General features: G+C 41.1%; 1 protein-coding gene across 4 annotated transcripts in view; it reads left to right on the top strand.

Annotated features, from left to right (window-relative positions):
• The window catches only part of LOC140480468 (tolloid-like protein 1), a 339,587-nt gene that overhangs the window by 115,345 nt on the left and 198,917 nt on the right, over positions 1-25,325 (top strand). The gene's annotated exons all lie outside the window — the stretch shown is intronic.

Here is a 25,325-nt window from a genome sequence, read left to right as displayed (position 1 = left end):
ATGGAAATGCCAAGTTCTCCTCCAAGTCTCTCTCTCTCTTCTGATTTAGTATTTTCTCCCTACATTGTCACTGAGCCAACACCCGAGAACACCTTTCCTTACAGCACCGTGGGTGGACTGACACCAGGTGGACTGCAGCAGTTCAAGAAGGCAGCTCACCATAACAATCTCAAGGACAGTTGGGGATGCACAACAAATACTCAGTTTGCTTGAACACTTCTATCTGATGAAAGAATGCTTTTTTAAAAAAAAAGCTTTGCACACAGGCTGAATTTCTTTATGTACATTATGGAATTATGTATAATTACCCATAGCTACTTAGGACAAATTGACAGTAGAACAAAGGATGGATCCACCTTTTTAATTGTAATTACTAGTCATTTTGAATATTGTGGGAAAAAAAGACCTCTACACAAGGAAAGTGTTGTGACTGACTTGTTCTCTGGTATTTCAGTTCACAATGCGCATTTGGTCTCACTAAACAGTTAAACACTGGAGCACAACTTCTGTACACTGAGTTGACCATGACCATTTGTGCAGGCAAGTTGCCATGGTAAAAATAATGAGAGATACTTTTCTATGTAATATTTGTAACAAGTTTACCATCACCAACAAAATTGACATCTTTGTCACCACTTGTCTGATGTACTTTGGTTGCTAGGAGCCACACTACATGGTAAATGGCTGAGGAGAATAGGAAGGGAATAGCTTTTATAATCAGTGACAGCCCGCTGCTGACATTATATAAAATTCCACAAGAAGCTGCTATAATCCACATGACAACGATGTTGGCATCTTTGAGTGAGGATTCCCTCCCAGTCTTAGCCTCTGAGGGGATCCAAAGTGCAGTAAAAAAAAAGACGATTGTGAGCTTACAGTCATCATTGGCTGTCCCTAAACCTGAGGATGATGTACACTTAAGGCTGTGGGTTTCTGCCATGTAACGAAACAGGCTGATTTCCTGACCCACAGATCCCTAAATATTTGAGGCAGGATGTCCCATGAGGTAATCAGATGTAGTTTACAATCCACGTTGCAAAAACACACCAAACAGGGTGCGACAATTAAATTTTGATCAGGTAAAGCATTGCAGTATTTAAAAAGTTTGATAAATTATGCTGAAATTTCATAAGGAGCAATATTATAGTGGCCTCTATAATATTTCCCATCTGTTGTTCAGCACCAAGCAATGTCATGAAAAATAGCAAAATTGCATGAGAGTCCAGCAAAGCCTATCTTGATGTTGTCAACAACTTGTTGCATCTTTATGCATTTGCCAAATGGCAAGTTACTTGCTAGGCAGTGGTGAATTATCAATTAAGGGGAATTTTAACTTGTAAAACATGTTATTGATGCTGCAACTCCCTTCATTAATATTCATCTTACTAGTTGACCAAATTCACTAAATAAATGAGATAGATGTTGAGAATTCCTCGGTGGAAGTCAGAGGGGTATCTAGTGAATTCAAGTTGCCAGTGGATTTTTCCCATCTGTTGTTCAGCACCAAGCAACATCTGGAGACATTGATCCACAGGTATGAGTTGCACACGCCTCAGTCACTGCATTGGCCTCTGAAATTTGTCAAAGCTTTACAACCATCCTGGCATCTCTCTGGTCTAGTTAACAGTGGACAGATAAAAGTTAACATATCAGCGTCATGACTTAGAAAATTTCATCTGTACTCTCTCTTTGTAAATACTGCCAGAATTAGTGAATATTCCTCCTATCTTCTACTTTTAATTCTGATATTTCAGTTCTTTGTGGGTGTCTGGTGAGTTTATGATAATGAACTCATGTTCAAATATTAAAATGAGATCACTGAGAAGTCATTCTTTAACTTACGAAATTTCTGGTTATGGAACAGACTTTGATGAATTTTGATTATAAAACTTAAAGTGGCTATGTTCAGTAATTTTAGAAATGTATTCTTTCTTCAACTTCAATGGTCTTGCTGCCCTTTACACACTTCAGTGTATTAGTTAAGGTTTATGTTAATGAGATTGGGTGAAAAATTATGCTCCTACAAGTGATGGATGGAAGGGAGATTCTGGGAAAGAGAGGCAGCGTGGTGCCCATGAGGGTGGATATAATAGCTGTAAATAGTATTTTAAGAAAGCAAAACCTGGTTCAACTAAACTGCAAAACAAACCCAGTGTAGTGGAGAGTGAGGAAGGTTTTTGGCAGAGTACAACAGGACCTTTACAAGATGGACCAATGGGCCCAGGACTGGCAGATGGAGTTTAATTTTGACAAAGGTGAGGTGTATTTTGGTAAGGTGAATGAGTGCAAGACTTGTACATTACTTATGGTAGGGTCCTGGGTGAACAAAGAGACCTTGGGATGCAAGTTCATAGTTCCTTGAAGGTGGAGTCGCAGGTAGCCAGAGTAGTGAAGAAGGTGTTTAGTACACTTCCTTTCATTGGTCAGTGCATTGAGTTTAGAAGTTGTGGTGTCATGTTGTGGCTGCATGGGACATTGGTTTGGCCACTTTTGGATATTGCGTTCAATTGTGGTCTCCCTGCTATAGGAAAGATATTGTTAAACTTGAAAGGGTGCAGAAAAGACTTTTAAGGATATTGATGGGGTTGGAGGATTTGAGCTATGGAGAGATGCTATTTTCCGTGGAGCGGTGGAGGCTGAGGGGTGACCTTATAGCGGTTTATAAAATTATGAGAGGCATGGAAAGGGTGAATAGCCAATGTCTGTCTTCCCAAGGTTAGACAGTCTAAAACTAGAGGGCATAGGTTTGAGGTAAGAGGGGAAAGATTGAAAAAAGGACCTGAGAGACTACTTTTTCACGCAGAGGGTGGTGCGCGTATGGAATGAACTGCCAGACGAAGTGGTGGAGGCTGGTACAATTATGAAATTTTAAAAGGCATTGGGATGGGTATATGAATAGGAAGGGTTTACAGTGATAGGGGTCATATGCTGGCAAATCGACTTAAATAATTTAGGATATCTGGTTGGCATGAATGAGCTGGACCGAAAGGTCGGTTTCTGTGCTATACAGCTCTAAAATCAATGACTCAATGATCACCAAATGTGGTAGCAGCAATTTAAAGTAATTGATGTTGTAGATTTGAAGGCCATAAATGAAAATCTAGTAACATCAATTTAAGAAAATACTGTATTTTGCAAAGAAGGGGGAAGAATAAGAAAAATGTACCTTGACAAGTGTCTTGGGATGAACTAGTGAAGATATCACAATTCCTTCCCCAGCCATTCAAAACATCGATCAGATTGTAGAATGGACAGTGACAGGAGTATTGGAAGCACCAGTTTGACAAGCACTGCACATCTCCAGGCTTACAGACCAGGCATAAAAACACTAGAACAGTACTCTTCTGAATACCATTCGGCCCATAGCAGACTATGCAATGATGAGGCCAGGGATCAAGGAGAGAGGCCATCAGGTGCTAGGACATTTAATCCTTGCTTCATCCACGAAAGATACGATAATTTAACAGACAAATTTTCAAAAAAAGATGCAGAGGCTAGAGGAATCCAATAGTTCATTTAGAAATGGCATTCAGATTAGCAAGCTGTTGATGTTAGGGAGGATTAAAAGATGAACAAATTTAGGATTTTACAGTGCCTCGTCCAGCATGCCAACCACCATCAGACTTGCATACAAAAGATCATTTGACTCTAGAATGAACTGTTCAAGTAAGGCAAGCAGAGTTGTGGAAGCAGAACCTGAGCTTCAGAGAGATTCCGAGGTTCTAGAAGCATCAATCTATTTGTAGGCACAAGCGTGAAGCCCTGTATACTGAAAATCCTAAGAAAAAGTCTGTCAAAACCATTGAAAAACAGGAAGAATAATATTGGTCATTTTAAACCGTTCTTGATATGGTACCAAAACTCCTCATTGCAGATAGGAATGTTGAGCAGGGATAACCAAATACTTTCTCTGTGGTAAGACAGGAAACATTTTGTACGTGCAGATCTAAATCTCTATTTAAAGATAGAAGGCTAGAACAAGCTTTCAACAACTACAGAAAGTAGAAATTTAAAATAAAAAAAAATTGAAGCTGAAGGTTCTGTTGGTGAAATTACAGATCCAGTAAGAAGTTTTGGTTTGTAGAACTAGTAGTTGAAAAGGTGCAGACACAATAAGCTCAACATGGGCAGGGGTCATAGTCTTAACAGATGACTCGCAGTGGCTTAAAGAATCAGAATTCAGCCATCCAAATTAAAATTCAAATCTAGGAGTCGTCAAAGTCGACAGGTCTTAGATACACAGGCAAAGAAATTAATGAAACTTTGTATACTTTGCTGAATGAGCAAGTGCCTCTGTTCAGTGGGGAGGAATCTTCAATCTAAATCTTCTACAGAAAGTCAATGAAGTAACACATCGCCAGACCATGGCAACACAACGGTTGGAGGAAGAGCGCCTCATCTTCCGCCTGGGAACCCTCCAACCACAAGGGATGAACTCCGATTTCTCCAGTTTCCTCATTTCCCCTCCCCCCACCTTGTCTCAGTCAAATCCCTCGAACTCAGCACCGCCTTCCTAACCTGCAATCTTCTTCCTGACCTCTCCGCCTCCACCCCACTCCAGCCTATCACTCTGACCTTGACCTCCTTCCACCTATCGCATTCCCAATGCCCCTCCCCCAAGTCCCTCCTCCCTACCTTTTATCTTAGCCTGCTGGACACACTTTCCTCATTCCTGAAGAAGGGCTAATGCCCAAAACGTCGATTCTCCTGTTCCTTGGATGCTGCGTGACCTGCTGCACTTTTCCAGCAACACATTTTCAGCTAAAATGACGATGGTCAATATTTCGCAATGATTTTTCTCAGAGGAGTCATGAATCATGATCTTGATTTGAGATAATTTTAAAAGATAAGTTCACAAGGTCTTATCTACGCACTACCATACTAACTTATGACCCCCAACAACTCCCATGGCCCTCATGATCTCTATGCAAATGCATGGTCCTTCCATGCCCATTCACCCAGGATACAATAAAGAATCAGTTAACCCTTTTGTAACAGTGGCATATGTGAAATGACCTAAAAAAAACAAGCAAAGTCAGCTGTTCTCTTTGGTTGTAAAGAAGACTCCCACACAGTTATTCCTTCAAATCTAGGCTCTCAGCCAAGCATGCATAATGAGGTTATAGTGAACATGCCTGGAAGACATTTTCTGAGGTTATCAGAAGATTTTTTTTCTCTCTGTAGTATCTTGATGCCAGTGCTTATTTGCACAATATTGAGTTGTGAAATATTTAAGGTTACTGTTGGTCACAATTTCATGATCAATTTGGCAATTTTGTAGGGTGTTTGAAATAGCAGTTTTTTTTTAAACCAAGAACTGTGAAGGAGTATTTACTTTTTAATGCAGCCTAAGACAACAGCTTGTTTTATCTTTTATTCTAAACAGGTTCTCACATGCTATTGTTAATGTAATGTTGACTGGTTCTGGGTGAACGGTCATCAAAGGGCCATGCATTTGACACGGAGAGTATGAGTCATCGGGGATTGGTTGAGGGGGCATGACCTCGCACTGTGTAGGCAGGAGGTATGAAGTTGGCGTAACCAGTGCATAGGAGGGTGGTAGGATTAGATTAGATTAGATTACTTCCAGTGTGGAAACAGGCCCTTCGGCCCAACAAGTCCACACTGACCTGCCGAAGCGCACACACCCAGACCCATTCCCCTATATTTACCCCTGCAACTAACACTACGGGCAATTTAGCATGGCCAATTCACCTAACCTATACATTTTTGGACTGTGGGAGGAAACCGGAGCACCTGGAGGAAACCCACGCAGACACAGGGAGAATGTGCAAACTCCACACAGTCAGTAGCCTGAGGCGGGAATTGAACCCAGGTCTCTGGCGTTGTGAGGCAGCAGTGCTAACCACTGTGCCACGTGCCTAAAATGTAAATGAACAAAGGTCAAAGTCTTAGAGAATTGAGATTCTCCTGGCTGCCTCCAATATACTTTGGGAGATTGCAAACAAAATTCCATCCCACACCTGCCTCATCTATTATCCAGCCAGAGTGAAGATTGCACTATTTGAGATATTTACTTTGTACCAAAACCAGTAAGGTGAGCCTGGATATTTTACTGACTCGAACTATCCACTTCGAGTGCAAAACACACAGACTGAGGAAAAGAACAGAAGGGGACAAAAGTCTACATGTGGATGTGTATAATAATTAGGCAAATATAAAACAACTCTGGACCCAACTCCAGGACAAAGATTTTTTTTAAAAATGTTGTTTATGGCCTACTCAAAATTAACAAACTGAAAACTAAAAGTAAATAAACTAAAAACCATTGGATCCATCTCCTATGGTAGAGATCAGAAACATGTTAATGTAGTTTTTCCAGTTCAGCATTAGACTAGCGAGTGATGTAAGGGCAGATCACATTGTGTGGCTGCATCCCAAACATATATTTGATTTTCCGGTGTCTGCATAACTTAGTTTGCCTGAAACTTTTTACATGGAAGACATCTCACATTTGGAAGCTGCTGTCAGAGGAGCTTGGGTGAAGGGCAAGGACACCAGGTGCATGGGAGCATTGTCAGCTGCAAGCCCCCTGACAAGACAGACGCCATCCTGACTTGGAACTATATCACCAGTTCTTCACTGAATTACCTTTCTAGCAGTATTGTGGATGTCCCTACCCTAAAGAACTGCAGCGGCTCTTGAAGGAAACTTACCACCACATTCTCCAAGAGATGGACAATAAATGTTGACCTAGCCTGCAATGTGCACACCAGCGAATAAATAAAAATGATCTGATCCTCCGCTTGCCTGACAGTAACGCTGCTGTGCATGATAACCTGGCAGGGATGATAACAAGAGGAGATTCCCAAAATATGGAAAATGGTTCACAATTTCCAGGATCTTACAGTTGACTTTAATCAAAGGTAGGAGTTGTGCTGTGGAAGCTGATTCTAAGAGGACTACATAATCTTTATTTGTATGGTAATGTGGATGTTTTAATAAACTCCCAGAGTACTAACGTCCTGTTTGATCAAGTTTCCACAGCACATCTTCTATCATCAGTTAAAAATCAATGGTGAGATCTTGGTAAATATGAACCATTTTCTATATTTTGGAAACCATGTCTTGTTGAAAGCTGACTAAATTACAAAATTTACCATCACCAGTAATGTGAAAGCTTTTGGCTGATTGTGATTAAAAAGTATTAAAGACCAGCCAGTCAAACCAAAGATTAAGGTCATAATTTATTTGGCAGCAATGGTGTCCATATGCTTCAGAGTTGGGTAACCTATGGCAGGTACCACGAAGCATCACTTCCGACGCTTTCACGAGATTCTCCAGATCCAGTGGCAAAACAACAACATCCTCTTCCAAGCCAACATGCCTAGCACTGAAGTCCTAATTATCCAAAAACCACCTGCTCTGGGCAGGATATTTTATTTGTGTACCTGACTCCTTAAGCAACTTCAGTGTTCATGGCAGGATACTACAGGTTTCCTCAATTTATCCCCAATGACCGCAAGTTTCCCCACCCAAATTATGGGATTCCCCGGTCTGTGACTTTTCCAGAAAAATGAAGGTTTGTTCGTGAAGGCATTAAACATGTTGGGAGACAGCAGTGTCCCTTGCGGGATAATCTTGGATTTGTGGTCATAATTCAGAAAAAGGGCTCACAGACTTAAAACCGAGACGAGGATGAATTTCTTCTGAAGATAGTGAATCAGTTGAATTATTTTTTACCACAGGGGGCTTAAAAAACGGTGACATTAAGTCTATTCATGGCTGAATTAGATTTTCAATCAGTAAAGGAATCAAGGATTATATGGAAAAGATAGGAAAATGGAATTGAGGATTATCAGATCAGCCTTTGAATAGTGGAACAGATTCAATGGGCTGAATTGTTTATTTCTACTTCTAGGTCTGATGATGTTAATGGGAATGTGCAGAAATTAAACTGAGGGATTGGACAGAATGCACAAGTGTCCAAACAACCCATCCACCACCTCCTTTAAGCACCCTTTGCCTTGAATGTGATAGTGCCTGCAGATCATGCGTTGGACTGATCAGCCATCTCTGAACCCAATGACCTGGAGTACAAGCAAGACATCCTCTATATTGAAGGACTGCTGTAAGAAAGTCCAGTCTGTTCAATATCTTTGCTTCACAGTGTTCACATCTTTGCCTCATTGTGTGCTGGAAAATAGGATTAGAATCGTCAGATGGTTGCTTTTGAATGGCGCAGACATGCTGAAGGGCCTTTAATCTGTGCTGTAGCCCTTTGTGACTCTATCATACATTGGAAACAGCAATGCACTAATGAACACAGGCTGTGGGTAGTTATCGCAGCCCAAATCCACCATGCACCATCTTCATGCTAAACAAAGAAAGCAGCAGTGTATTAGTAGAGTTACATTTTCTGACCTCTGAGAAATGGGAGGCAGTATAAATGAAGCATTTCCTACATTACAACAAGATTTGTAATTCTAAAATATTTCATGAGCTGTGGAATGCTTTGGGATATCCTGAAGTAAAAGGATAAGTGTGGTTTTCAAGCCAATTTGAAAAAACAGGATATTGTGAATGAAATTCCTTTTACATTGCAAGTGACTGAACTTTACATTTTATTAGCTATATACTATGAACACAGTGCTCAGAGAAAGAGCTGAACTTGGTCACCATGTTGGCTCTGGTCCTGTAATTTGAACATCTGGCCTCCACCAAATGAGTTGAATCTGAATGATCCTTTAGCATCCATGCTTTTGACAAGACAACAAGGAGCAAGCATCATTTTTGATTTTAATAATATTGCGGTTAAAAACCACTTTATCCATTCTTTTGTTTGTTTTCTATGTTTGTTTTTATATTTGCTGAGGCGATAATTGAAAGGAGGCAATATGAAGCTGTTAATCTTTAGTTTTGCCAACTGTCTGAGCAACAACTGTCATATGAATAACCTTCAAATGAAAAGTTGCCTCTAAAGGTTGGAGCTGGGACTCATCAAATTTTATACAAACATTTCAACAATAAACTTGGCATGAAAGTCTAAATACATCTAAACTACTTACTGACTTGATTACTTACTGCAGGTGGTTATCAGCTGGTAGGTAGTTCGATATACTTGCATTTACATTATGGCTCTGGTATTACACCTTTAGTCAGTAAAATATATTTGTGCCAGTGATATGCATCCTGAAGTACCTTTTATCATAGAATCCCTACAGTATGGAAACAGGCCATTTGGCCCAACAAGTCCACACTGATCCTCTGAAGAGTATCACCCAAACCTGTTCCTCTACATTTCCCCTGACTCATGCACCTAAACTACATATTCCTGAACACTATATGGGCAATTTAGCAGGGCCAATTCACCATCCTGCTCATCTTTGGACTGTGGCAGGAAACCGGAGCACCGGAAGGAAACCCACACAGGCACAGGGAGAATGTGCATACTCCACACAGACAAACACCAGAGGCTGGAATTGAACCTGGATCCGTGACACTGTGAGATAGTAGTGCTAACCACAGAGCCACCGTGTCAGTGTATGTGGTCATCAACATTGTGGTTTAATCTTAGACTTGGATTAGTGGACAGATTTTTACTTTTTTAGGCAAGCAAATCTATACAGAGAAAACTAGAGGCAGACCTTTCTGTAGTAAAGTTAACAAAGAGTCTTATAGATTTAGAACTTTCTTCTGTAAACCACGTGAGTAGGTCAATTGTTAACTTCAAATCAGAGATTGATCGATCTTTGTTATCCAAACATACTAGTTGGACTGGGACAAAACAAAGTACGTGGAATTAGGTCAAGGGGTATAACTTGCTTGAGGTTCCTGGGTCAAAATCCTGGAACTCCCCCCTCAAGGGAATTGGGTGTCAACCTACAGCATGTGGACTCTCATGGTTGAAGAAGACCGCTCACCATCCCCATCTGAAGTGCAACCATTGATGGCCAATAAATGCTGGCCAGCCAATGATGCGCACATCCCATAGGCAAATTTAAAAAAAAAAGAGCCTTCTCGGCCGTATCAACTTTGTGATTCTGTGAAATCCATTTTGTGGGAAGATTTTTTGGATGCGAGCATAAGAGGTACAGTTAGTAAGTTTGCAGATGACACAAAAACTGGAGGGTTATCTCAGATTACAACAGGATTTTGACCAGATGGGCCAATGCGCTGAGAAGTGGCAGATGGAGTTTAATTCAGATAAATGCGAGGTGCTGCATTTTGGGAAAGCAAATCTTAGCAGAAATTATACACTTAATGGTAAGGTCCTAGGGAGTGTTGCTGAACAAAGAGACCTTGGAATGCAGGTTCAAAGCTCCTTGAAAGTGGAGACTCAGGTAGATAAGATAGTGAAGAAGGCGTTTGGTATGCTTTCCTTTATTGGGCAGATATTGAGTACAGGAGTTGGGAGGTCATGTTGCGGCTGCACAGGACATTGTTTAGGCAACTGTTGGAATATTGCATATAATTTTGGTCTCCTTCCTATCGGAAAGATGTTGTGAAACTTGAAAGGGTTCAGAAAAGATTTACAAGGATGTTGCCAGGGTTGGAGGATCTGAGCTATAGGGAGAGGCTGAACAGGCTGGGGCTGTTTTCCCTGGAGCGTCAGAGGTTGAGGGGTATAGAGGTTTACAAAATCATGAGGGGTGTGGATTGGGTAAACAGGCAAAGTCTTTTCCCTGGGGTCGAGGAGTCCAGAACTAGAGGGTATAGGTTTAGGGTGAGAGGGGAAAGATATAAAAGAGATCTACGGGACAACGTTTTCACACAGAGGGTGGTACGTGTATGGAATGAGCTGCCAGAGGATGTGGTGGAGGCTGGTACAATTGCAACATTTAAAAGGCATTTGGATGGGTATATGAATAGGAAGGGTTTGGAGGGATATGGGCTGGGTTCTGGCAGGTGGGACTAGATTGGGTTGGGAAAATCTACGGCATGGATTTGTTGGACCGAAGGCTCTGTTTCCATGCTGTACATCTCTATGACTCTATAATTGCAAGTCTGCGTATTTTTGCCCTATTCCTCCCCAGCAGTGATATTTAGTGGAATTGTGCTCTGAAATATGGTTATTGTAATTAATACTGGAATTTACATAATGTAACTTTTACAATTTAATGAGGAGCTTATTCAGTTAATCGATCCATACTTCTTTGGAATGTTAGTCATACGAGTGAATGTCTTCTGTATGTCAAACTGCAGATCTCAAATGTCTTTCTTGAGTGCACATGTTTTACAGCAGTCACAGTTCAGGAGATTTTAGTACATCAGCAAAGAACTGCTGATGAGTATGAATGATGGCAGATCCAAATGTGTTATTCTATGCATGAGAGATCATATGAATGGTATAATAACAGTTGCACTCATTTTTAGGAACATAAACTTTTATGTTTTATAATGCTACATTAAATCTATATCCGTTGTACCTAATTTTCATATCTGCTAAGTAGTTTGTTCATATAGAAATCTTTTTGTCTAAGATTCATCTGCAGCACACCAGCAGAGGAAATCGACTTAACTTCACTCGATGGACTTTAATGATCTTTTGAGGTAATGGGCTTTTGCCCGAAACGTCGATTTCGCTGCTCGTTGGATGCTGCCTGAACTGCTGTGCTCTTCCAGCACCACTAATCCAGTATTTAATGATCTTTTGACATATCTGACTATGATTTTATTCCTGCTGCAACTACATGTCTTTCTTTCTTAGCTACTCAGTTTACACTTTCTTTAGTTGCCTCTTGTACAGTGAGTTCAATTCTTTAAGCATGTAGAATGCCTTCTGTTTCAACCTGATTTCCCTGATGTACTATCTGGTTTCTATAAGAATTAAGGACCTGAGTAGGTTGCTTTGGCTCCTCGACCCTGCTCCATCAGGCAACAAAACCATAATTGATCTGATTGTGGCTGTAATTTCACTTTACTGTCAGCGTCCCATAGCCCAGAACTCCCCCAAAGATCAATAAATGTACCAACTTGTCTTTTAATGTATTTAATCTCACAGCCTTCACTGCTATCTGGAGAAGACAATTCAAAAGGCAAATGAGCCTCTGAAGAATATTTTCCTCATCTCCATCTTGAGAGATCTTTTTATTCTGAAACTATGCTGCCTCGTTCTAGATTAATCCACGAATGGAAACATTCACCTTTTCAAGCCCTTTCAGAATTTTATGGACTGAATTCTGGCAGAATGTTGGAATGCAAATATTCCTTGGGTAGCCTTGCCACCACTATCCCACCCAACTCCTTGTGTCTGAAATTCTTCTGCAATCAATAGAGTCTTGGGGTGGCCTATATCTCCTCACCTCAAATGAGGCCTTTAAATGATGAATCAATTCTGCTTACAGCAAAGGCCACTATTCCATTTGTTTTTCCTGTTTACCTGATGTACCTACACAGTAACATATCACGTTTCATGTACCAGTCACCCAGATCCCTCCTGACTCCACCAATCTCTAGTCTTTCTTCATTTAAATTATGCTTTGATTTTTTTTTTATTTTGCCTGCCAAATGGACAACATCGTACTTTCCTACTTTATAATTCATTTGTCAATTTTTTGCCTACTCAGTTAACCAGTCCATATCCCTTTGTATATGCATTGTATCTTCTGCATGACTTGCTTTGGTAACTATTTTAGTATTGTAATGAAATTTGGCTACAGTCCAATCTGTGGAGAAAGTGAGGACTGCAGATGCTGGAGATCAGAGTCGAGAATGTGGTATTGGAAGAGCAGAAGAATTGACGTTTTGGGCATAAGACCTTCATCAGACAGTCCAACCTGTCCCTTTATTCCAATCATTGATGCAAATGTAAGTAGTTGAAGTTTTAGCAATCATCCATGCAACACTCAATTAGTTAAGGTTTACAAAGCTATAAATGACACATTTATCCACATTCTCCTCCTTGTTAGTTAGCCAGTTCTCTATCTGTGCTAACATGTCACCCCCAACAAGATGTTCATTTGTCCTGTGCCGTAGCTTTTTCTAGGGCACCTTACTAAATGCTTGCTTGTTATTTAGAAATTCAAATGTACTGCATCTACTAGTTTTTGTTTATCTTTGGTCTCATGACATCTTCAAAGAACTCTTAACTGTTTTCGTTAAACATCATTTTCTCTTTGTCAAATCATGTTGAATCTGTAAGGTTATTGTCATCATTCTATCTAAGGTTCTTTTGAAGTTCATTGGAAGAAGTTATCTCAACCCTGATGTGGTTGGCCATATCTCCTCACCACCTAGCCACAATATGCAAAACTACAGTTACCTGGTATCATTCTTTTATAGCTGTTCATACCTAGAGTATTACAGTAATCAGGTCTATTCCTGAATTTACTCCATTACACCCCTCCCTCCACTAAGAATTTATCTTTGCCTGCCCCTGTTTTTCATTTTCATGTTGCTCCTTGATTGTATTATCTGAAAGTGCAGTGATTTCACATGGACTGATGAATTGCAATTCTACTTCATGGTCACCATTCTCTCAATGACTCTTACGTTGATTAATTATCAGACTATGTTTCCAATATCTGATACTGGGATGAGCAAAGATTTCCTCCCATTAAGCACTGGGAAGATTAAAACCATTGGGTGTGGAGTCTTCTTTGTTTGGTGGGTGTCATGTGCACTGTCGGGTGAAGGGGTGAGAGCCCAATGCTGAATCATAGGGTGAAGACCCATTGGATCCTCTGCCAGTCAGGATTGACTGATGGGTGAACCTTCATCTGGAATCAAGTTTCTGGGGTGGAAGCTGTCAACCAATCATTTATTGGTAACTCCATTGCTTGATAGCAGTAATTAGCAGGCTGCAGCTGGCGCAATACTTACCTGTACCCTGGCACACTCACCTTGCAAACTTACCCTTTCACAGGCATTATCACAGTGGCTCTCTGAGATACTGAACACCTAATATCACAGAGAAAAACTATTACGGCTATAAAAAAGGGTGCAGTTGTAACTTCCCTGATTATCGTGGACAACAAGGGAACATTTCAACTTTAATGTGCCCTCTGCATTTCTGAAGGAGCCCTACAGGAACTATTTCTTAACCTAAGAAATTAGGACTGGAGTGGCAATGTGACTGTGGCTGTCACCTTATAAAATCCAGCCCGTCATCTTCTATTCCTTCAGTGAAGTCATTTATATAAATTGCAAAGAGTTGAGGTCCCAACATTAATCCTCGTGGCACACCACTCATTCCATTTTCCTAACTTGAAAAAGATCAATTTATGCCTATTCTGCTTTCCTATTAGCAAGACAATTTTCGACTCCTGCTGCTCTACTCCATGAACTTTTATTGACTGCAAGAAGCTTCGATGTGACACCTTATCAAATGTTAGTGAGGAGAGTATGTACAACAATATCAGAGAATGCAATAGGATACGAGAAGTCAAGTTATTGGCAGTAACCTCCACCGGGACTTCCAGAAGGGGAGTATAATGGAGCAAAGTGGGAAAGGTGTAATGCTAGTATACATGTATAGGAAAAAAGCGTTATAGTCACAGTTCAATGTGTTTGGTCTCTGCATTTCCACAACAGTCCATTTCCAAACCTTCCCCTTCCACTTAAAATGCAATGTGAAAGGGGACACATTTAGGAGTCATGCTGGGGTCTGCTTCTGATAGCATCATCACTTTCCATTCTCTAAAATGTGAGGTGCTACTGGAAAATGGCTGGGCCAGCACCCAGGTTGGATGAATAAGTATTGCTTTGATGGGTGAACATATGGGATCCATGTTTGAATAGTAGGACATTGTTGTATCAAGTCCATGAAACAACCACTTGCAAAGCCCAACAAAGTTTAATTTGCAGTAATTTCATTACCCAATTGAGACCTTCTGTAGCCTGATAATAACGAACATTTCTTTAACATTCATCCACACTCGATCTCAGTTTGTGCTGCAATTTGCTGAAGAGCTGCTTAGAAGGCAGATACTAGTTTGAGGTGATTTTACCATTGGTGCTTGCAAATTGAACCTGTGTATCTCAAGAATGTGGGATTTAGCAGCATTGGTGCTACAAAAGGCCAGTGCTGGCTGAAAGGGTAACCATTGTTAGTTGTCCAACTTCAAAGTGTTGTTTGTAACCTCCACAATATTGCTTCCTCATCTATTGTATAAGTGTAATGATGGTCTGTACTGAATGCAGTGAGAAGTTGGGAATTTGATATGGGTCTTGCATCGAAAGGAGTGTCTGAGTGCTGCCTGCATTCCCTTCTCTGGTGCTGGGCGATCACTCAGCTAGCATGGCACCTTCACCAAATTGCTGCTCAAAGTGATGTTGAGTGCAGATGGAGACATGTCCTTCGTTATCAGGATGCAGCATGTCTCAATGTGTCATAAAGCGCCCTCCGTCTTTATCTAAGAAACTCTTCTATGTACGATTAGGTCATTTCCACTGAGTGAGATGGGCCTTGCTATTGATTGCTGTAAGAAGACAAAGATGAGTGAAGGAGGACCACAGCTGATGATGACAGCAGGTTGCTGCAGAGGACAAGGGGAACCCAGCTCAGGTAGAAGTTGCTGAGCCCTTTAGGATATATGGACCACACAGGAGGTCCAGAGTTTTCTGGCCTTGACTCTATTTTCTGAGTGCCAGAGCAGGCTCCATGTGCCCAGGACACTGTGGAGGAGGATGTGGATGCTGGAGCAGGACCTGAGGACTACAGAAGCAGAGACACTGTTGCTTGGCTGCACAGGTACTTGGATAGTCTGCAAGGTGATTGGTGTGAGGACACGTAGACTTCCAGTTCCAGAAGTTGCTGCCAGACAAGGAGCTCAGAGGTCCACTCAGTGGCAGGGAAAATGAAAGGGAATGTAGAATAAAAGATCATCCTCCTCCAGGGCCAGTAATTGAGAGTGCTGGTGTGAACTTTTATGCTACTGGCTCCTTGTAGGGAGTGGCCTATATGGGATACCTTAGTCATTGTGCAAGGTTGCTGCAGTTCACTTCATTCCCCAATAGTCTTCAGCAACAAAGCTGAATTCCTCCACATGCAAGGTCCCATCAAATGCGTGCACATATCACTGAGAGAGTCATAGCACATGTTTTGAAATCCATTTACAGGAAAGGGTTCTATTCCATTAATGTTCAGGTGTTCTGTTATCATTGTTTCCACTTCCACTTATGTATGCACGACCCTGGCAGCCGTGATAATACATACATTCTGGAGCACCTGATGCATTTCAGGGTCCGGGGGCTATATGAAGCTGATTACTGGGGGGGGGGATAAGGCCTATCCTCTCTGAATGTGGCTGATAACATGATTGTGTGGCTCTCTAATACTGAGTGCAGGTTTAATACCTCAAATAGATCCATGATGGAGTAGCATATCAGGCTGCTGAATATAGTGTGCCACATCATCAGGGTGTGCTGTGCTGTGCACAATTGGAGCAGGCATCAACGCGATGACCTGGCTACTGAGGAATTGGTTAACAGGAGCAGTCTTTCAAGGAGGAGGATGAGGACAATGGGAGGAGGAAGCTGCTGTTGGCCATGACTGCTCAGCTGTGATAAGTACCTCAAGCAGGGCAGAACTTAATTTGAATGTCATTCCAGTAAAAGAGAACTAGATGCAGCAGATGCGTTGACCGGAAAATATTGTTGGTCATGATGCTCAAATTTAGTTTGCATTGATAATGTGAATTGATGCCATTATTGTTTTTATTTGTGTTCCCTTTTACTTTCTGTAAATAAAAGCCCATGATTAGATTTGTCCTATTGTTTCCAACTCTTCAAAGTTTGTGAGAAGATTTGTAGCTCGGGTGCTCGTTGTTGTGGTTCTGTTCGCCGAGCTGGGAATTTGTGTTGCAGACGTTTCGTCCCCTGTCTAGATGACATCCTCAGTGCTTGGGAGCCTCCTGTGAAGCGCTTCTGTGATCTTTCCTCCGCCATTTATAGTGATTTGTATCTGCCGCTTCCGTTTGTCAATTCCAGCTGTCCACTGCAGTGGTCGGTATATTGGGTCCAGGTTGATGTGCTTATTGATTGAATCTGTGGATGAATGCCATGCCTCTAGGAATTCCCTGGCTGTTCTTTGTTTGTCTTGTCCTATAATAGTAGTGTTGTCCCAGTCGAACTCCTGTTGCTTGTCATCTGCGTTTGTGGCTACTAAGGATAGCTGGTCGTATCGTTTCGTGGCTAATTGGTGTTCATGGATGCGGGTCATTAGCTGTCTTCCTGTTTGTCCTATGTAGTGTTTTGTGCAGTCCTTGCATGGGATTTTGTACACTACATTGGTTTTGCTCATGCTGGGTATCGGGTCCTTCGTCCTGGTGAGTTGTTGTCTGAGAGTGGCTGTTGGTTTGTGTGCTGTTATGAGTCCTAGTGGTCGCAGTCATCTGGCTGTCAGTTCAGAAATGCTCTTGATGTATGGTAGTGTGGCTAGTCCTTTGGGTTGTGGCATGTCCTCGTTCCGTTGCCTTTCTCTTAGGCATCTGTTGATGAAATTGCGCGTGTATCCGTTTTTGGTGAATACATTGTATAGGTGTTCTTCTTCCTCTTTTTGTAGTTCTGGTGTGCTGCAGTGTGTTGTGGCCCTTTTGAACAGTGTCTTGATGCAACTTCTTTTGTGTGTGTTGGGGTGGTTGCTTTCGTAGTTCAGGACTTGGTCTGTGTGTGTGGCTTTCCTGTATACCTTTTGTGAATTCTCCGTTCGGTGTTCTCTGTACCATCACGTCTAGGAATGGGAGTTGGTTGTCCTTTTCTTCCTCTCTAGTGAATCGGATTCCTGTGAATGTGGCGTTGATGATCCGGTGTGTGTTCTCTATTTCTGTGTTTTTAATGATTACGAAGGTGTCATCCACATATCTGACCCAGAGTTTGGGTTGAATTTGCGGTAAGACTGTTCTAATCTTTGCATATCGCTTCTGCTATGAGTCCAGAGATGGGTGAGCCCATGGGTGTGCCGTTGATTTGTTCATATATTTGGTTGTTGAATGTGAAGTGTGTTGTGAGGCACAGGTCCAGTAGTTTGAGTTTGCCGTCTTTGTTGATAGGTTTAACGTCCTGTTGTCTGTTCTGTATGTCCAGCAGGTTGGCTATTGTTTCTCTGGCTAGGGTTTTGTCGATAGAGGTGAACAGTGCCGTTACATCGAATGAGACCATGGTTTCTTCCTTCTCTGTGTATATTTCTGATGTCCAAGAATTTCTGTGTTGACTGTATAGATTGTCTGGATCCGCTGATCAGGTGTTTCAGTTTCTGCTGTAGTTCTTTAGTCAGTTTGTGTGATGGTGTCCCTGGTAGTGAAACTATGGGTCTGAGTGGGATGTCTGGTTTGTGCTCTTTAGGTAGCCCATAGAATCTGGGGGTGTTGTTGCTTTCAGGTTTCATTCTTTGTCGGTCAGACCTGGTTATCTGTCCGTTTTTTTTTTGTAGGTTCCTCAGTGTGTTGTTTATCCTATTGGTGAGCTGTGGGGTGGGGTCAAACTCCCTCATTTGGTAGGTGTTGGTATCTGCAAGTAGTTGTTGCACTTTGTGGATATAGTTTGCTTTGTCCAGGATGACTAGGATTCTGCCTTTGTCTGCTGGTAGTATGATTATGTTCTTAGTGATTTTAGTGCTTCCGTCTCCTTGGTGTTGAGGTTATGTGTTTGTCTTGTCTTTGTTATCAGAGGTACAATACTTTGTCTCACTGTTTGTTGTGTCTCTTCTGCCAGTCCATTGTTCCTGAGTGTGCATTCTAGTGCTGCTAGGAAGTCTGCTGTCTTGGCGTCCCTGTGGTTGTAGCTGAGTCCCTTGGCCAGTATTGTTCTTTCTGTGTCTGTGAGTTGTCTGTGGGAGAGGTTTCCAACCCAGGTGTCTGTTGTGGTGTCTTCTCTGTTGTGTGTTAGTTTGGCCATTTTTTCTTTTAGTGCTGTTTTTTTTTGCGGTGCAGATACCCGCGCAATTTCATCAACAGATGCCTAAGGGAAAGACAACGGAACGAGGACATGCTGCAACCCAAAGGACCAATGTAGTGTACAAAATCCCATGCAAGGACTGCACAAACACTACATTGGACAAACAGGAAGACTGCTAATGATCCGCATCCATGAACACCAACTAGCCACAAAACGACACGATCAGCTATCCTTAGTAGCCACACACTCAGATGACAAGCAACATGAGTTTGACTGGGACAACACTACTGTTCTAGGACAAGCCAAACAGAACAGTCAGGGAATTCCTAGAGGCATGGCATTTATCCACAGAATCAATCAATAAGCACATCGACCTGGACCCAATATACCGACCACTGCAACGGACAGCTGGAACTGTCAACCGGAAGCGGCAGATACAAATCACTATAAATGCCGGAGGAAAGATCACAGAAGCGTTTCACAGGAGGCTCCCAAGCACTGAGGATGTCACCGAGACAGGGGACGAAACGTCTGCAACACAAATTCCCAGCTCGGCGAACAGAACCGTTTCCAACTCTGATGTTCCCCTACTGGAAAATTACAAGCTGTGGGTCTCCTGTGGACACTGGGGAGAGGTTAGCAATGTCTTAGAGGGTTTTCTGATGGGATGTACCTATATATAGGTAAATGTTTGGCTCGGTGGTTAAGCTGTAACGAGGATGAGGGATTGGGATTGCATGTTTGATGACGTGTCAGCCATGTCGACAATGTGCCATGGGTAGCGTATTTCCAGGGCTGCTGTGCAATGGCTTTGCTGATGGGATGCAGTGCTGGACTACCGACACTGGTCCAGATGCACAGCCGCTTTTATCAAAGATGGTGCAGATGTGAAATTTCCTGGTCTTTTGGTGGATGTCTGCTGAGCAGTGTGTTGTTCTGGGAATGGAGCAAGATGAAATTGGCTGAAATCAGACATGACGCACTCTGTATGGGAATGGTAGCTAGTAAATACGACTTTGGTAAGATAACATGGGAGAACGTGTTAGGCCTTGCAATGAAACCCCTCAAAACAAAGCTTGATGTAATTCGGCCTTGGCCAAGAAATACAGGATTCAGCCAATACAATAACTGCTGCACTAATTTTAATATTCTGTCCAATATTCTGACCTGTCAGCTATTTTTGTACAATTGCATGTTTTTTCTTTTGGTTTGATATGCCTTGCTCCTGCCTAATTAATTGACCTTCCCACTTCCTATCTTGCCTGTTTTGGGAGCAGAAGATTCTGCATATCATTTTTGACACACAAAAGCCCAATACTTCAGATATCTTTCTCTCAGTCTACTGTCTACAACTGAACAAATGTGTTTGTGAATTTAATATTGTATTTTACCATGAGGAAAGTAATATTCCCTGACTTGATTTCAGCTCACCCTCAGTCCCTCCCTAATCCTGTCAAATCCTCAAGTCCCACAGCCCTCTGAGATATCTAGACTCATCTACTTATGGCATCTTGAGCACTTTGATTTTAATTTCTTCATCATTCAGTAGCTTAGGTTGTATGCTCTGAAATTTCCTGGACTTTTCTGCCTCTTTACCTTGCTTTCCTTTTTAAATTCTTAATTCCCTAACCAAACATTTTTGGTCATTGATCTAATATCATATTTTGTGACTCTTCATATCTCATTTTGTGAGGGGTGTTGTGGATATCATCATATTTATGTTAAAAGTGATTTATAATTTAAGTTGTTGATACACATGGTATTGTTTCTGAATGATCTGGGACCACATTAAATATGAAACACTCTACCTGTCAAAATACAACAAGAGTGTTTTTCTTCTTTAATTGTAAAACTCATGAGAAATGTTTACTGAATAAGTGGAAATTTCACAGATTGTTTCTCCTAATCAGAGTTCTTTCACATTAATGGCAACAAAGCACCACATACTAATTAATCATGGCTGCAGTATTTGCTTTCTTTTTTTTTCTTTCATCATTTTTCATGCTTCTAAAATTGCCTTCCCATCCTTCACAGCATAAAGGTTCACACAAATTATATCAAGTGTGCTTCTGAAGTACACTTCTGTGTTCATTTCTTTTAAATGAACTTTCTCTTTCTTAAATTTTCTTATCCTCGTTACTGTATCAGCCCAACATGTTTTTTTTTGCTCAGGCATCATCTGTCTTTATACTAGTAGTTGCCCATTCTGTTGTGTCAACTATTTGACCCCTGCTTCTCATTTTCAATTCTCAATTTTATTATGCAAGTGGCTTTTAGTTGTTAATGGGTTCACAGCGCAACTCCTCTTCCTAGTTCTTCATGCTTTGTTGTAAGAGGAGATGACAAGGACCTTCAATAGAGAGGCAGAAAATGGAAGACTTTAGCCGGCTAATGATGGAATGGGGATTGTTTAATGTTTATCAATATCTGGAAGAAAAAAACCTTTGATACGGAGGCATGAGGAAAAAAAAACATTATGAAGGAATGTTGAGAAAGGAGCAGTTGAACTTCCATGGGGGAAATAGCAGTATACCAAATTCTAAGAGAGGCCAAGTCAATTAATACTTCAGTGGCTGGAGTTAGAGAAAACAGGAGCAGGTTTGACTATATATGGCAAAAGTAGTTCTTCTTTAGGAACTACTGACAATTTTTGACATATACAAATTAAATGTACTGTTAGAAGATAGTAGTCTGTGATTGAAGTCACTGATTATCACTAGTCGAGTTGTAGATATTTTCACTCCTTCCAATTAAATTTGAAACTGAGATGCATCATAAGATAAATGACAAATGTTAATCTATATGTAATATATAAAACTGCTTTTGTGTACATAATGAAATAAACTGTTCCCTGTTTGTTTGTTGTAAAAATCCTCAAGTGTTCTGTCCAAATAGTGGAATGATACCTTGGACCATGTGGTATGCGAGATGAAATCTCACCCACTCCATGGAGTTGAGCTTGTGTCTCTATATAGAGGATCCACTATCCTGTCTACATTATGTCTCAAAGGAACTGCAACCCAGTTATGCTTTAACCAACCTTAATGATACAATCCAATAACGATATCTGGTCGGCATGAATGAGTTGAACCGAAGGGTCTGTTTCTGTGCTGTACATCTCTATGAATCTATAAAAGCATTGAATTTATTCAATAAACATAATAAATCTGTCTTTCTTTCATGTTATCATGATAAAGTTGATAAAGAGCACTGTCTATTTCTAGTCCTACCACTTCACTGATCCCAACCTATCTTTAAGTGTTTTACTCAGTTACCAATATGCTTCATTAATACCTTATCCATATTCAGTCCAGAATAAAAAGATTAATCAACCAGGTTTCTTAGAAGAAAAAAACAAAATTATTGATTTGTTGCAATATGACTTCATCAACAAAGATGCAAATCTGATTAACACAGTTTAAAATGAGAGTATAAATATTTACTGTTCTAATAACCTCAATGTGTACACAAACACTAGTTATGAATAAATAAGGAAACTTCATGTGCAGTTATTAAATTTTGGAAAAGAAAACACCGTAATTATTACTTCTTGGAGAACGAAAGGACAGAATGTGAAATGTTCTGAAAACCTGTAGATGGGTCAGTAGGTACATGCAATTGTCACTCTGAGATATCTCAGATTAGATTACTTAGTGTGGAAACAGGCCCTTCGGCCCAACAAGTCCACACTGACTCGCCGAAGCGCAACCCACCCATTCCCCTACATTTACCCTTTTACCTAACACTACGGGCAATTTAGCATGACCAATCCACCTGACCTGCACATCTTTGGACTGTGGGAGGAAGCCGGAGCACCCGGAGGAAACCCATGCAGACACTGGGAGAATGTGCAAACTCCACACAGTCGGGAATTGAACCCAAGTCTCTGGCGCTGTGAGGCAGCAGTGCTAACCACTGTGCCACCGCGCCGCCTAAGTTTGTTGAGCAGCCCTCTAGAAGGGTTTTAAGTAGATTAGTTTTTTTCGCTTATTAGCTCTTGTATAGGATACTTGGGGGAGTATGGCATCGAAAGATGGCAAAGCCTGAGTTGGGTTGAGCCTCATCTTGCAGGCTATACCCCCAACCATGTCAAGTAATCACACTCCTGATTGCCCTAAACCCAGACATGTGATCTGGGTCAGAATCATCAGCTGAAATAATGTGATTTCCAGTAAAGCTGGGTAGTTAAGTCATGTGACTTCTAAAAGTGTCTTTGAAAAAATATTCCCTCAGATATCTGGTTTTAATAATAAGTCCAGATATCTCTTCAGAGCCTCAAATAAACTAACTTTTACAGTCCTTCAGCCATGAATCCTCAAAAAAAAGGAGAGCCTTCATAACTATTTAATTTTTAAAACATTGCTTCATGCAACTCATCTTCTTGAACACTTCATATTTATTTCTTAATAAGATAAATGGACAGGTTGGAAACAGAGCAGGGAAGATGATGAGGAAACAGCAAAAATAGTTGACAGGAAATGCCAGGTAGCAATTAGAGAAGTGCAAAATGAAGAGGCAAGAAATGGATAAAGTGACAGAATGCAAGAAGGACCAGACCAACACACCAAGCGCATTTAAGGAAGCTTTCATCTCTGCCGTCATAATTACACATCATAATTTTACATCAGATTAAGAGGATGATATTGGCTGGCGATTAACATATGTGCAAAAAAAAAGGAAATAAATCACTTTTAATGTTCAGCTCTAATCTTGTACTCTTTGCTACCTTCCCCCACCCTCCTCCCTGACCTATTACCTCTATCCCCACCCTCATTCATCTATTGTACTCTATGCTACTTTCTCCCCACCCCCAGCCTCCTCTCATTTATCTCTCCACCCTGCAGACACTCTGCCTCTATTCTTGATGAAGGGCTTTTGCCTGAAACGTCTATTTTCCTGCTCCTCGGATGCTGCCTGAACTACTGTGCTTTTCCAGCACCACTCTAATCTAGAATTCCAACTCCTAAACTCAATGCACGGACCAATAAAGGCAAGCATACCGATTAGAACAAACTGTCTTACCTCAAATTCAACCCAAACTCTGGGTCAGATATGTAGATGACACCTTTGTAATCATTAAAAATTAAGAAATAGAAAACACACACCGGCTCATCAACACCACACTCTCAGGAATCTGATTCACTAGAGAGGAAGACAAGGACAACCAACTCCCATTCCTAGACATGATGGTACAGAGAACACCGAACGGAGGATTCACCACAAAGGTTTACAGGAAAGCCACACACACAGACCAAGTCCTGAACTACGAAAGCAACCACCCCAACACACACAAAAAATAAGTTGCATCAAGACACTGTTCAAAAGGGCGCACACTGCAGCACACCAGAACTGCAAAAAGAGGAAGAAGAACACCTCTACAACGTGTTCGCCAAAAATGGATACCCCTGTAATTTCATCAACAGATGCCTAAGGGAAAGTCTAGCTACACTACCATACATTAAGAACATTTCCGAACTGACAGCCAGACTACTGCGACCACTAAGACTCATAACAGCACAAAAACCAACAGCCACTCTCAGACAACAACTCACCAGGACGAAGGACCCGATACCCAGCATGAGCAAAACCAATGTGGTGTACAAACTCCCATGCAAGGACTGCACAAAACACTACATAGGACAAACAGGAAGACAGCTAATGATCCATATCCATGAATACCAACTAGCCACGAAACGACATGACCAGCTATCCTTAGTAGCCACACATGCAGATGACAAGCAACATGAGTTTGACTGGGACAACACTACTATTATAGGACAAGCCAAACAGAGAACAGCCAGGGAATTCCTAGAGGCATGGCACTCATGCACAGATTCTATCAACAAACACATTGACCTGGACCCAATATACCGGCCACTACAGCGGACAGCTGGAACTGACAACCGGAAGCGGCAGAGACAAGCCACTATAAATGCCGGAGGAAACATCACAGAAGCGCTTCACAGGAGGCTCCCAAGCACTGAGGATGTCACCTAGACAGGGGACGAAACGTCTGCAACACAAATTCCCAGCTCGGCGAACAGAATCACAACAACAAGCACCCGAGCTACAAATCTTCTCACAAACTTTGAGCAGTATTTAATATTTCAACAAACGTTGAAAACACCATCAATGAAACTGAAATATAGGGAATGATTAATGAATTGTACATTGGTAAATTATTGAGAGTATTAGCAAACACCGAAGAGATTGGTGTGGATGTAAACTTTGGTTCTGAGGATTTTAAGTCGCAGAAGTAGAAAATGTTTAATGCAAATCACTTGGTGAAAAATATTAATCTAGTTAAACCAAATAAAGTATAACTAAGCAAACTAAAACGAGGCTATTGTGAAAAGTGTTTTTTTTGTCAAATAATATTTTTGAATATAATTTTCTTCCAAGTTCAAGTTTTTTGAGTTTGTTACAGGCAGGATTAAAGTCCTTAATTGTAATTTTAATGTGTAAGAAGGTAATTTAGATGAATTGTTGAAAGAAACCTTTTAGGTATAAAAACAAAAAAAAAGTCC

This window comes from Chiloscyllium punctatum, chromosome 1 (genome assembly GCF_047496795.1).
Source record: "Chiloscyllium punctatum isolate Juve2018m chromosome 1, sChiPun1.3, whole genome shotgun sequence".
NCBI classification, from domain to species: Eukaryota; Metazoa; Chordata; class Chondrichthyes; order Orectolobiformes; family Hemiscylliidae; genus Chiloscyllium; species Chiloscyllium punctatum.
This window is presented reverse-complemented; position numbering and strand designations above follow the sequence as displayed.